The following is a 12,237-nucleotide window of genomic DNA, read 5'->3' on the forward strand; positions in this document are numbered from 1 at the left end:
AATTTCAGGGGAAAACGGGAAGGGTTTACAGGAACAAGTATAAAAGACGCATGCACAAAAACTAGGGGGAGTGGAAGTGGGAGGGAGGTGGGGAGGTCTGGGGGGGTGGGCTGGGATGGGCGCAAAAGACAGAAAACTGTACTTGAACAACAATTAAAATTAGAAAAAAGAAGTATAAAGCCAACATTTCTTATCATACCTGTATGATGTACTTTCCCATGCATCATTCCCCAGCATAGGGCTCTTGATCCTATTTTCCTCTGAGAAAATATTTCTCCCCTTATAATATTTTCACTTCTTGGTCCCTTGTAGTAGTTCTGCTCTGCTTTTCACTCTAGGGAAGAGAGAACAGTGTGGCAGTTCTGTGTTCTAAGTGATGAAGAGGTGGAAAGCACATTGATGGCAAAGCCTAAATAATTTTAAGAAGTGTACTTGACAGTAAGATTCTATTAAGTGCTAGAAACTACTTTTTTTTTTTTTTTGCCTTTGTCCCATTTCTTTCATTGCTTTCATGTTACTTTCCAATGTTTTCTCACACACTGAGAGATACCAGGGTGGGCATATGTGGGAGGATGTTACAGACCTGCTTGGCTTTGGTGCACACATTTCCACCTATATTCCAAGGGTAGGCTGAAGAATGTGGTCTAATCATGTGCACTGAGAGATAAGAAAATAGGTTTTCCAAGCATTTAGCCAGCCTTCATCTCAGGAAAAGTGACAGAGCAAGGCTAGACTACTCAATAAGTGCATATTTAGTGCTGGTGACTGTGTGTACCCTGGGCCAGTGGCAGAAAATATAAGGTAAAGTGAAACACACAGTTTAGAGGCAAAGTCCACTCTCAGTTCCTCTCAGGGCTACATGGTAGGGAACTCCTGCTAGTGATGTGAACAGAGCAGTGGGATAGAGAGGAGGGGAACATCGATCCCCTGGCCTTAGGGAAAGTTTCAAAAGAGGTTGCTTTTGAATGAGTTTGTGAAGGGTGAGCATCCTTTATAAGGAGAAGAAAGGGGCAGTAGGTATGAGCAGAGGTAACTGTCTGCACTGGGCAAGGGTGGAAGGTGAACCTATGTGAATGGGGCTGAGGCCACAGAGTGAGTTGGGGGAGATGGTGTGGAAGTGGTCTTTTGAGCATAAATGGTGGGGAATACCTAGGAGCAGATCACTGCTGAAGGTTGATGGACAGGGAAATGACATGATTGAATCCCTGTTACAGGCAGTAGGTTCCAGTGGCATGTGGAGAATGAAGGGAAGGTTGGAGAATCATGGGGAGTCAGGGAGCACAGTGAGGAACCTGCTTCAATATCTCGGGGAAAAGGCAATCAGAGCAGATGGTTTGGAAAGGGTGGTTCAAGACTTCTTAAGGGATTTGATGGCTGATTTGATGTGGCAGGTAAGGGTCTTGGCACTTTGATTCTCTCTGTTAGCCCCAATTCTGCCAGCTCTCCCACCTTAAGAAGCTAATTTTAATGTTGGCAATTACAACAGATAATGTTTTGCATTTTTCTTCTGATTTGCCACTAAGAAGCCTCTCCTGTGTGGAAAAGTAAAGGCAATGCTGCAAATAAAGACATTTTTGAATTTTGCTCTAAATGCTCACCAGGACAATTAATATAATCGGATCTGACTTAACTGGGCAAACTCATCAACAGATTAAATTTAATAGAATTTACTAAATAAACACCAGGCACTGTTTTGACTTCACATACATTAGCTCATTTAATCTTTACAATAACCTGATAAGGAAGGTGCTGCCAGAAAAAAATTACCCAAAGTTAGAATGAAGCAAAATTATGGACAATATATTCTTTCAGTGCAATAGGGCAAAGGCTGTACTAGAATTTACTTGAGGAATGTCCTTATTTTGCCTCATTGTTTAACATCTTGATCAAAGTTCCCAGGCTTGTGGAAGTCACTTGTGAATTTGAAGACTTTGAATCAAGAGATTTATAAATAATTTTTCATGAGTGAAACAATAAACCCTAATGATTTATGGTAATTTTGGATATTACTCAGGTTATATCTAACCCAAAAATCATCTCCTAATATTTCTTTATCAAACTATTTATAAATATCTTAGCTTCTCAGATGTTTTTAAACTAATCTTAACATTTTATCCATCATTTTCATTATTAATAAGTTAAAATTATTATCCCCATTCTTACATCTACAGATGAATAACTAAGACAAAGAAACACTAGGGGACTTGCCCAAAGTCAAAGAGATACAAATGTTAAAACTGAGATTCTAACTCGGGTTGGATAGGTCCCGAAATGTTTCCTTATTTACTTACCATTTTTCACTTTTCTGAATTTCTCCTACTGAATCCAAGGATTATTTTTTTTTCATTTAATGAATATTTACTGTGCTGCTACTATGTGTCAAGTTCTAGATTAATCAGGTTCATGGTAAATAGCATTAATGTTGTTCAGTAAACTAAAAAATAAGCTCTTGTCAATGAGTTCAGGCTTTAAAAATAACAAGTCATGGAGACTTCTAGGAATTTGTATAATTTGTCCTGTCCATTTCATTGGTGTCTTATGGTTTTCTATGCATATGGCAAAGCAAGCGTGCTTGCCACCAGAAGAAAGAAGAGCTAGAAGAGGTAAAATCAGGCGTCTTCATGATGGGGTTAGGTCTTATGTGAAATTCCAAGATTCAGGTTTCTTCTAGAACCTTAGGACCATGGAATTCATATTTGTTAAGCTGGACATACAAAATGATCCTGCCACATATTCATTATGCATGATCTGCTTCAAAATCATTTTGTGGCTGCCTTCAGTTTCCACACCCAATCCTCATCTTAATTTTCTTACTTTATGTAGAATCTTTACAAGCAATTGTAGTCTGTGGGTTTCTTTTATCTTAGTAGTTACTATGCTCTATTTTTGTTGTAATGGTGTCTCAGCCATTAGGTGATAAAAACATAAGATAAGGAGTCTGGGATAGCTGGGGCCACACCTATAATACCAATTCACTATTCTCTGAGAACATGTAGCAAATGCTAGTATATTCTCCATGTAGCCTAACCAACAGTAATGAGATGCCTAATTTGCCATTTAGCTTCAGTTTCCTAATCCCCCAGAGGTTGCCAAATTTTTTGGATTACTTTTTCTACAGCTGGAGAAGAAGCTGTAATGACTATTCAATACTCTAATTTACAGATTCCAATTTCCAGTTTCTAGTGGTTTATGTTGACTCCCAAATCTATCACCATGTTTGGCTTCTAATATAGCAAAACTCTAGGAGAAAACTCCCCTTTAACCTTGAAATCAATAAACTTTATGAAAAAAACATACTAGCCACCATTATTATTAGCTATCACATCTTCTAAGTTAATAAAATACCTCAAGATGTTAAACAACTGAAATGTGAGTGTTTGATCCCATTCTGATTGCTGGTACATCTATATTTGTGCCTCACTTGTTCCAAACCAAAATGCCTGTTGAGTTTGAATTTTCCCCAAATGATGTCATATTACATCTGAGTGAGTTACTCCTCTTCGACCTGGGTTAGTGGGAAGGAACCTGGTAGATTACCCCTTGGCAAACTCTGGCTATAGTGGACAATGTGGTGTGCTAGTGACATAAGAATCTTGGCATTTTCAGAATACATGATATAAACCGAGGGGTGGTTCTTTCTCTTCCTATTACTTGCACACATAGAAGCACAATTATGTTAAATCTGGAAAAGAACAAGGAATCCCCAGCTGTCCTCCACTAGGAAAGTGCTAATGTGCACATCTGAAGACTACCATTTTATAGGAAGTAACAGTTCACAGAGAGCTGTAGGACAGGTAGGAGTATAAATCATTTACTTTTATAATGCCCTTAACTGTTTACACAGATTCAGGGAAGGAGTTATATGGCAAGGACCCAGGGAAGGAGTTTGAACAGATTGTTTGATTCTTTATTACAGATCAGAGAAAGAATGCCTAGACAATTCAAGTGGCTTTTCTGAGGTCACCACTAGGGAGAAGTGGCAGATTAGTAATGAGGGTCCAGACTCTTTAATTCAGTGGCAAACTAATCTATCTGTGAGGGTCTCTGGGGCTAGCTACCATTTGTACCCATCGAAATTGTCCTTGAACTATTTTCCTGAGAGTAACCTGCTCTGTTGAAGGAAATGTCCTTTACTTAGTTGGGGTACATAGGTCTCTATTGAAGAAAATGTGCTTAAAAATTTCCATTGCTCCTCTTCCTTTGAGATGAGAACAAGCTAAGGGAGCCAAGTGAAAGTATGAAGTAAGCACCCCAGGAGAATCAATAACCAGCCTAAATTAAGGCAGATATGTGCAACTATAAGGTCACTTGTTTGATTTTGACAAACACACTGGGACATACCCAGCTGCATTTTTTTTTTTATCATGCCTTATGGGCCTCTAAGAGGCTATGAAAAGCATCTGGTCTCAAGGGACCAATATTCTAAATTAAGTGTATAGGAAAAAAATCCTTTTTTAATGTGTGAAATGAACTCATGATTGGACCAGAAAGAATTTTTACTCAACATGAACACATTGATAAGCCAAACAGGAGAAGTGCTCCCAAAGCACTTTGAGTGTTTGATTAACATCTTAGAGCTCACAGCAGCTCCAGAGCATTTCTGGAAATTTTCTATTTCCAATTTGAACAAAAAGCCATGAGCCAGACAAAACATGGGAGTGAGTTCCTAAATTGGAGCTGGAGCTTATGGCTTTGTGATGAGACTTTATAGCAGGAAGTGGCAACTTCTGAAAAACAGGGAATGATAGATTTGTGGTCCTTATTCTGGCAGGAACAATCACAGCAGTGGCTTAGGGTACCTGACAGTGCTTCCACATGCGTTCAGTTGGGCACAATGTGAGCCCGCATTGGGAGGGGTCTATGGTAGGATTGGAAAGGCAGCTGCTGACGATGAGAATGGGGAGAGTGGGCATATACAAAGTGCCTGTTTCTGGTGTAAATGTCAGATTACTCACCTCAATCCATCGGCACATCTCCAACATCTTGTATTAAATTCGGTGACCTCCTATTTTCTTTTTTTAAAGATTTTATTTATTTATTTTTAGACAGAGGGGCAGGGAGGGAAAAAGAGAGGGAGAGAAGTATCAATGTGCAGTTGCTTCCTGCATGCCCCCTACCAGGGACCTGGCCCACAACCCAGACACGTGCCCGAATGGGAATTGAACCAGTGACCCTTTGGATCACAGACTGATGCTCAGTCCACTGAACCACAGCAGCCAAGGCTACTTGCTTTCTTTTTACCTTCCTGCTACCTGTTTGGGGGACACTTGCTTACAGGACCACAATGTATTCATCTTCCTCTGAGAGGTTTCCCATAAGGAAGGGTAGCCTTTCCCCAAAGTAGAAAGAGAAACTCTGTTGGTCTATGAGAATCACAGTGGTCTCACTCCATTACTAATGAATGATAGTACAGAATTATTACAAGCTGAATAGAGATGGATTGGGAACAATTTAGGCCAGAGAGTGGAATATGTTTAAGGAATAGATGACACAGCCTGGAAAAGTAGGTTAGAATCAAGTTTTGGGATGCTTTAAATAACAGGTTAAGAAGTTTGCATTTTGTTCAGTGCCATTGTTTGGGTTCATATGGTTTATTTGGGAGGTGATCGTACAGGGCACCAGGGAAGAAGTGGAGACAGTGAAATTGAAAGGCAGAAAAGCCAATGAAATGTTTTTTAGTGAGTCATTTACTGATGTGGGCAACTGGTGCTCAATCTTGCTGGACTCTGAGAAACTGAAGAAATGCTTTAGAAGGATAAGTACACTGAGAGATTAAGCCAATGATTGGCAAGTTAAGCCACTTGGGCTAAGGGCTGTCCCCAGGGTGTTGATTTTTACCAAATTTGGTGGTATAAGTCTAGTAGGACAAGAACCCTTGATGCTGAAGGAAATTTTCAATAAGAAAGGAGAAAAGATGAGGTCTTTAAGGTAGAGAATTGTCCTGAGAACTGTATTCCAGGACTTGGGAAATAAGGGGGAATGGGCCCAGGGAATCAACAGCATCACCTACATTTGTAAATTAATGGGAAACACAAAATTTTTTAAAATTGGTAAAAGGCACGATTATATATTTCTTTTAAAAAATTGGTTTGTTTTTTAGTTTTATGGGAGTTCACATCTTATTCAAAAGATATTTTTGAGTCCTGTGCAATATGTCCAGTATGGTAAGGAAACATCTTTAGCCCTCAAAAAATTCACTACCTGGGAACTGCAGCTATTGCTATGGAATGATGAAGAAGCTATACTATTGATCAAGTGAGATAATGAGTAAGCAAAATACAGCTGTGACAAGGGATGGTAGAAAGGAGACAATATGAAATACATTGCAAAGATAGCATGGAGAGGTTTTAGTAGATAGTTAAATAAATGCATAAAGAGTGAGAAAGGATATATTGGTGAATGAAGTTCTGGTAATGGCTATTTGAGAGTATAATGCTGCCAAGAACAAAATCTTGGATGATTGGAAGAAAAGCTATTTTCTTTGGAATATAACATGGAGGTTGGGAAAATGATTGCCATGAACAATATACATACAGATCTGATTTCTATTAGCCATTTATTAACAAACATTTTTAGAGAATATAGTATGTCTTAGGAATTGTGCCAGTTAACTATACTTAAGTCTACTTACAAACATTAATGAAAATGATTTATGTCTTCAAGTGGCTTACACAATTTTTGTGAAGGAGGTGGACATCCAATTATGCTAGGAGTCCATGGGAAAACCCTTGGTGGGTGGGTGGTGTGGGGGAAGGTATGGTAAAGAAGGCATGAGATGACATTTGAGTGAAGGTTTCTATTTGTTTGTTTGTTTGTTTGCATTTGTAGATAACATACATTTATTCTAGAACCCCTATGTACATAAATGCAACCACTGTTGAATATATATGAAAAATTGATCAAATGTTAAAAGGTACTAATGTCTTACAGAGCCTTAAATTAAAGTATATAATGGACAATTGGCAGCAAATTTTAAAATTTTCTGAATCCTAATGTAAAATTTTAATACCAAAGCCACATTTTTTTTGCCCTAAAAATTTATTGATGTATATGTTACTTATAGGGATGGATATTTATATGTTGTAAACTATTTTTTAAAGCCTTATTTTCACTTTTTTTTAAAGATTTTATTTATTTATTTTTAGAGAGGGAAGGGAGGGGGGAGAGAGAGAGAGAGAGAGGGAGAGAGACATCAATGTGCGGTTGCTGGGGGTCATGGCCTGCAACCCAGGCATGTACCCTGGCTGGGAATCGAACCTGGGACACTTTGGTTCCCAGCCCGCACTCAATCCACTGAGCTACGCCAGCCAGGGCTCACTTTTGTTTTAAAACAAACACATTTATACATATGTGTAGCCAAAATGTTATCAGAGATTAACTTGGGGTAGTGGGGCTAAAGGTAATCTTTTACTTTGTATACTGACATTTCCTAATTTTTTTTCTACAGTGAGCATGAATCACTTGTTTACTAAAAATGTAAATATGAATATATATGTATATATATATATATATATATATGTAATAAGGCATTACATCTTCACTCACAGACAACTTGACCATTAGCTTCTTTTCATATATATGTGTCTATGTATATGTGTGTGTCTGTCTATGATAAGGTTCTTTGAGTGACTACCATCTACCAAGTATTAGGGCATCAATAAATGGTGTTTGGACTGACATCTATATTTCTAACCTAAAGGATTATTCATTTATTCATAGTCTCATTAGGGACTTTTAGCAAATTAAAGCAAAATTCCTGAGGCTGACACATCCATCACTGTCTTGGTTAATCACAACCAACTTCAGAGGAACTTATGTATGTGGTTCTGAAGCTGTGGTACACTTTCAGAAATGTTATTTTCTACTCTCATACTCTCATGAGCACACAGTGGAATTTTCCAGAGGCTATATGAAGCAGAGAGTAGAACCCAGCCATCTTCTAAGAAGCCTAACATTAAAGAGATTTATGATATGTTCATTGTTACTGTTTGCCAATAATCAATATTTTTAACATCTCAGTTTTAAGTTATAAATTCAGTAAATATCTATAAATATAATCTACAGGAACAAAATCTCATTGGTATCCTCAATAATTTTTTAACTGTAAAGGAGTCTTGAGAGCAGAACTTTTTGAAAATCACTATCTTAAAATGAAGAAGCAACCCAACAGATTTTTAAAAACATTTTCAATTACAGTTGACATTCAATATTATATTAGTTTAAAATGTACAGAATAGTGGTTGGATATTTATGTATCTTGTGAAGTGATTGATACCCCTAATAAGACTAGAACATACCTCGCACCATACATAGTTATTATAATATTGTTAACTATATTCCCTCTTCCGTACTTAACATCTCCATAACTGTTTGTATCTAGCAATTTGTATTTATTAATTCCTTCAGCTTTTTAAATATATTTTATTGATTATGCTATTACAGTTGTCCCATTTTCCCCCTTTCACTCCCCTCCACCCTGTACACCCTCTCCCACCCATACCCCCCCCTTTAGTCATGTCCATGTGTCATACTTACAAGTTCTTTAGCTTCTACATTTCCCATACTATTTTTACCCTCCCCCTATCTATTTTCAACCTACAATCTATGCTACTTATTCTCTGTACCTTTTCCCCCTCTCTTCTCCTCCCACTCCCCTGTAGCTAACCCTCCATGTGATCTCCATATCTGTGGTCTGTTCCTGTTCTAGTTGTTCGCTTAGTTTCTTTTGGTTTTGCTTTAGGTGTGGTTTTTAATAATTGTGAGTTTGCTGTCCTTTTACTATACATGTTTTTTCTTTATCTTATTTTCCTAGATAAGTCCCTTTAACATTTCATAAAATAAGGGGTTAGTGATGATGAACTCCTTGAACTTGACCTTATCTGAGAAGCACTTTATCTTCCCTTCCATTCTAAATGAAAGCTTTGCTGGATAGAGTAATCTGGGATATAGGTCCTTGTCTTTCATGACTTGGAATACTTCTTTCCAGCCCCTTCTTGCCTGTAAGATCTCTTTTGAGAAATCAGCTGACAGTCTGATGGGAACTCCTTTGTAGGTGACTGTCCCCTGATTCTCTCCTTCATTTTTACCTTGGCTAATGTAATTATGATGTGCCTTGGTGTGTTTCTTCTTGGGTCCAACTTCTTTGGGGCTCTCTGAGCTTCCTGGATTTCCTGGAAGTCTATTTCCTTTGCCAGAATGGGGAAGTTCTCCTTTATTATTTGTTCTAATACGTGTTCAATCTGTTGCTTTTCCTCTTCCCCTTCTGGTACCACTAAAATTCAGATGTTAAAACATTTAAAGATGCCCTGGAGGTTCTTTAGCTTCTCCTCATTTTTTTGAATTCTTATTTCTTCATTCTTTCCTGTTTGGTTGTTTTTTTCTTCCTTCTGGTCGACTCCATTGTTTTGAGTTCCAGTTTCCTTCCCATCGCTATTGGTTTTCTGTGCATCTTCCTTCATCTCTTTTATGGTAACCTGCATTTTTTCATGTAACTGGCACCCCAAATCAACCAATTCTGTGAGCTTCCTTATCACCAGTGTTTTGAACTGTGCATCTGATAGATTGGCTATCTCTTGGTCGCTCAAAAGGATGAGCCCTGGGGCATTGATCTGTTCTTCTATTTGAGACATGTCTCTCTCTCTCTCTCTCTCCTTTTTTTTTTTTTTGGTCTGGTCACTCCTGTTATGTTGAGGGGTGGAACCTTGGGTGTTCACTGGGGCTGGGCACCCCAGCCACTAGATTGTGACACTGTATGTGGGGGCAGGGGCGGGGGAGGGGACGGGGGCGGGAGGGAACAATGGCAGTAGCTCCCTTCTCCTTGGACCTCAGTCCCTTCCCTGGGATCCTGGGTTGTGCGCTCTTCCCTGCTCCACAATCGCCTCCTTACTAGGTCTGCCAGCTGCTGCCTGAGTACTCAGGGTCCACCCGCTGTGATCTTGTGCACCCCAGATGCTTTACGCACTCCCAGTTGCCTTATGCACCCAGTTCTCCCTATTCTCCCAGTGCTGTGCCCCACGCCCGGCTGCTCCTCTCAGCCCCTTCTACCAGTTTGGATGAACGGGTCTGCTTCAACTTCTTGGCTGTCTGACTGCCATTCAGATAAATTCTCTGTCAGTTCCGGGTGTTATTCTGCCTCTAAATTGTTGTTGTTCTAATCTTAGTTGTGCGCGGAAGTACGCTGTGTCCACCTATGCCTCCATCTTGCCGAAAGTCCCCTAATTCCTTCACCTTTTCAACCCAGCCCCAAACCCTCACCCCATCCAGCAACCATCAGTTTGTTCTCCATATTTATGAGTCTTTTTCTGCTTTGTTTGTATGTTTACTTTATTCATTAGATCTCACATATAAGGAAAATCATATGCTATTTGTCTTTGTCTGACTTATTTCACTTAGCATAATACCCTGTAGGTCCATTAATGTTATTGCAAATGGAAAGATATAATTTCTTTGTATGGCCAAAAATATTCCATTGTATATATATATGACCTCTTCATTATCCACTCATCTATTGATAGGCACTTAGATGGCTGCCATATCTTGACTATTGTAAATCGTGGTGCAATAAACAAAGCGATACATATATCTTTGGATAAATACCTAGAAGTAGGATTTTGGGGTCATGAGGTAGTTTTACTTTTAATTTTTTGAGGCACATCCATACTGTTTTCCATAGTGGCTGTACCAATTTACAATTCTACCAACAATGCATGAAGGTTCCTTTTCTCCATATCCTCTCTAACACTTGTTGTTAGTTGACTTATTAATGATAACCATTCTAAAAGATGTGAGATAATATCTCATTGTGGTTTTAATTTGCATCATTTATCTGATAATGAGTAATATCGAGTATATTTTTTATATGCTTTTGGCCATCTGTATGTCCTTTTTGGAGAAATTTATATTCAGGACCTGTTCCCATTTTTAAATCAAATTGTTTTACTTTTTGGTTTTAAGTTGTATGAGTTCCTTATATATTTTGGATTTTAACCTTTAATGGATGTATCATTGGTGAATCTCTTCTCCCACTCACTAGGTTGACTTTTTATGGTGTAGAAACTTTCTTTCCTATGCAAACTCTTTAGTTTGATCTAGTCTCATTTATATATATTTTTTTCTTTCTCTCACTGGAGCAGGTAAATTTAAAAAAAACTATTACTAAGAGCAATGTCAGAGATTTTACTGCCTAAATTTTCCTCTAGGAATTTTGTGATTTCAGGTCTTATGTTTAAATATTTAACTAATTTTGAATTTATTCTGGAATATGGTATAAGTTGTTGGTCTAGTTTCATTATTTTGCTTATACTAGTCCAGTTTTCCCAACACAATTTACTGAATGGACTTTATTTTGCCATTGTATGTTCTTGTCTCCTTTGTGATAGGTTAATTGATCATCAAGGCATGCATGGACTTGTTTCTGAGCTCTCTATTCCTTTCTGTTGATCTATGTGTCAGTTCTTATGCCTGTGTCATGCTGTTTTAATTACCATAGCCTTGAAATATAGCTTGGCATCAGGTATGGTGATCCCTATAGCTTTATTCTTCATTCTTGATATGGCTTTGGCTATTTGGGGTCTTTCGTGGGTTCATGTAAATATTTCAATAATTTGTTCTAGTTCTGTGAATAATGTCATTTGTATTTTGCTAAGGATTACATTGAATCTATACATCCTTTGGCTAGTATGGGCATTTTAACTATGTTATTCCTTCCTGTCAGTGATCACAGTATACACTTTCATTTCTTTGTATTTTCTTCAATTGCTTTTTTTTATGTTTTATAATTTATTTAGACAGATCTTTACATCCTTGGTTATATTCACCCCAGGATTTTTTATTGTAATTGTAAATGTGATTGTTTTCTTAATTTCTTTTTTAAATTTTGTTATTGGAGTATAAAATGCATCATTTTCTAAATATTAATTTTGTATCTCACTACAGTGCTGAATTCACTTTTATATCCTGCTAGTTAACTGAATTAATTGGTCAGTTCTCATAGCTTTTGACAGAATCTTTAGGTTTTTCTCTATATAGTATCATGTCATTTGTGAACAATGACAGTTTTACTTCCTCCTTTCTAATTTGGATGCTTTTTTATTCTTCTTGTGTAATCACTGAAGCTAGGACTTCCACTACTATGTTGAATAAGAGTGGTGCAAGGGGAACACCCTTGTCTTGTTCCTGATCTCAAGGGAAATACCTCTAGTTTTGCACATTATGGTATTGGCAGGTTTTTCATATATA

The sequence above is a fragment of the Phyllostomus discolor genome, chromosome 11 (assembly GCF_004126475.2).
Source record: "Phyllostomus discolor isolate MPI-MPIP mPhyDis1 chromosome 11, mPhyDis1.pri.v3, whole genome shotgun sequence".
Classification (NCBI taxonomy): domain Eukaryota; kingdom Metazoa; phylum Chordata; class Mammalia; order Chiroptera; family Phyllostomidae; genus Phyllostomus; species Phyllostomus discolor.